Source organism: Triticum dicoccoides, chromosome 3B (assembly GCF_002162155.2).
Source record: "Triticum dicoccoides isolate Atlit2015 ecotype Zavitan chromosome 3B, WEW_v2.0, whole genome shotgun sequence".
In the NCBI taxonomy this organism is placed as follows: domain Eukaryota; kingdom Viridiplantae; phylum Streptophyta; class Magnoliopsida; order Poales; family Poaceae; genus Triticum; species Triticum dicoccoides.
In genome coordinates, this window is record NC_041385.1 from 608,152,371 (window position 1) to 608,154,980 (window position 2,610).

Sequence of the window (2,610 nt, forward strand, 5' to 3'; positions counted from 1 at the left end):
ATTTGCATGTGCCATCTCTAATTTTCAAAATAAATTTCTCTTTTGTGTGCTCTACCGCTCGGGACGCGGTGAACAGTGACCAATATTTCCCATGCTAGATGTGTTATTCTCATGATGAGTGTTTATTCATTTGTCATTGCACGAGAGTACGGCAAAGGTATTAGGGATGCCCAGTCCCGAAATAAAAAATGAATTTACTTTATGTTGTCAAATAATAAATTCCTTGGAAAGTGTTGGTATGGAGGGGAACCGTGGATTCGACTAGCCATGGAAAGTAAAATTAATGGTGGAAAATGTAATAAACTTTATTTTCTGTTTGCGAACCGCCTATGATGTATCTAGCATGGAAAGTGTTGGGATCTCTAAGTCGCTTTCGTTTGTGGGAAAAGTATGCCTCTCAAAAATATTTTCATCTCTCAATTTAAGCTTTGAGCTCTGGCACCTCTATAAATCCCTACTTCCCTCCACGAAGGGCCTTTCTTTTACTGATGCAATTTTAATTTTGAATTTGAGTCTCCATCTTCTCTTATAAAGTACCAACTAAGGGGCACTATGATTGTATTTGAGCATTGGTTGTAGCTAATATTCGAGTGTGTTTCATGAATGGATCAATGATTGAGCATAATGGGCTAGCGATAACTTTCTTTAGTGTTCATATTTTGAAAGGCATGGTTGCTTGTTGATATGCTTGAGTATTGGAATCTTCATGTCAAAACTAGATTATTGCTTTGAATCATGTAAAAGTCCATATGTCCATGCTATAAAGAAAAGAAATGTGATGAACATGTCAGGCAGCATTCCACATCAAAAATCCTGTTCTTATCATTTACCTACTCGAGGACGAGCAGGAATTAAGATTGGGGATGCTGATACGTCTCCAACGTATCTACAGTTTTTTATTGTTCTATGTTGTTATATTATCATTCTTGAGTCCAAAACCACCAGATCCAATCTAGACACCATCACGGAGAGGTTCACCACTTCCATCAGTGCCTCTCCGATGATGCGTGAGTAGTTGTTTGTAGACCTACGGGTCCGTGGTTAGTAGCTAGATGGCTTCCTCTCTCTCTCTTGATTACCAATACAATGGTCTCTTGGATATCCATATGATGTAAGCCTTTTTGTGACGTGTTTGTTGGGATCTGATGAACTTTGAGTTTATGATCAGATCTATGTTTTTATCCATGAAAGTTATTTGAGTCTTCTTTGATCTCTTATATGCATCGTTGCTTATAGCCTTGTATTTGTTCTCTGATATTTGGATTTTGTTTGGCCAACTTGATCTATTTATCTTGCAATGGGTAGAGGTGCTTTGTGATGGGTTCGATCTTACGGTGCTTGATCCCAGTGACAGAAGGGGAAACGACACGAATGTATCATTGCTATTAAGGACAACGAGATGGGGTCTATTTCTCCATTAATAGATCTTGTCTACATCACGTCACTGTTCTTATTGCATTACTCCATTTCTCCATGAACTAAATACACTAAATGCATGCTGGATAGCGGTCGATGTGTGGAGTAATAGTAGTAGATGCAGTCAGGAGTCGGTCTACTAATCTTGGACGTGATGCCTATGTAATGATCATTGCATGGGTATTGTCATGATTATTTGAAGTTCTATCAATTGCCCAACACTAATTGTTTTCCCACCGTTTGCTACTTTTCTCAAGAGAAGACACTAGTGAAACCTACGCCCCCCGGGTCTCTTTTCGTCATATTTGCCTTTGGGATCTATTTTCCCTTGCATTTATTTTCAGATCTATTAAACCAAAAATACAAAAATACCTTGCTGCAATTTATTTGTTCCACGATCTATTTATCCTATCTACCACTTTTACCTCACATTATTTACCTATCTTGAGGCGTCGTACCCGAAAGGGATTGATGTCACGCCCAATATGCGACCCTATCGAAAAGGAACTCGAAGGTCCCACCAAGGATAGACCCGCATATTGAAACGCTTTTGCAAGGTGGATATCATTACATCAACATTACATAATAGATGGGGATACATACATAAGGCATACAATGCCACACGAATACAACATCACAATACAAAAGAGCATCATCCGACTACCGATGAAACACAAACAGAAACTCAAACGACATCCACCCTGCTAGCCCAGGCTGCCGACCTGGAACCTATCCCCTGATCGAAGAAGCAGAAGAAGAACTCAACGCAAGCAAGCATCGCTCTCGCGTCATGATCATCGCATAACCTGTACCTGCAACTGTTGTTGTAGTAATCTGTGAGCCACGAGGACTCAGCAATCCCATTACCATGGGTATCAAGACTAGCAAAGCTTAAAGGGAATGGAAGGGGTAAAGTGGTGAGGCTGCAGCAACGACTAAGCATATATGGTGGCTAACATACGCAAATAAGAGCGAGAAGAGAGCAAGCGGAACGGTCGTGAAACTAGCAATGATCAAGAAGTGATCCTGAACTCCTACCTACGTCAAACATAACCCAAAACCGTGTTCACTTCTCGGACTCCGCCGAGAAGGGACCATCATGGCTACACACACGGTTGATGCGTTTTAATTCGGATCTGGTGTCAAGTTATCTACAATCGGACATTAACAAATTCCCATCTGCCAATAACCACA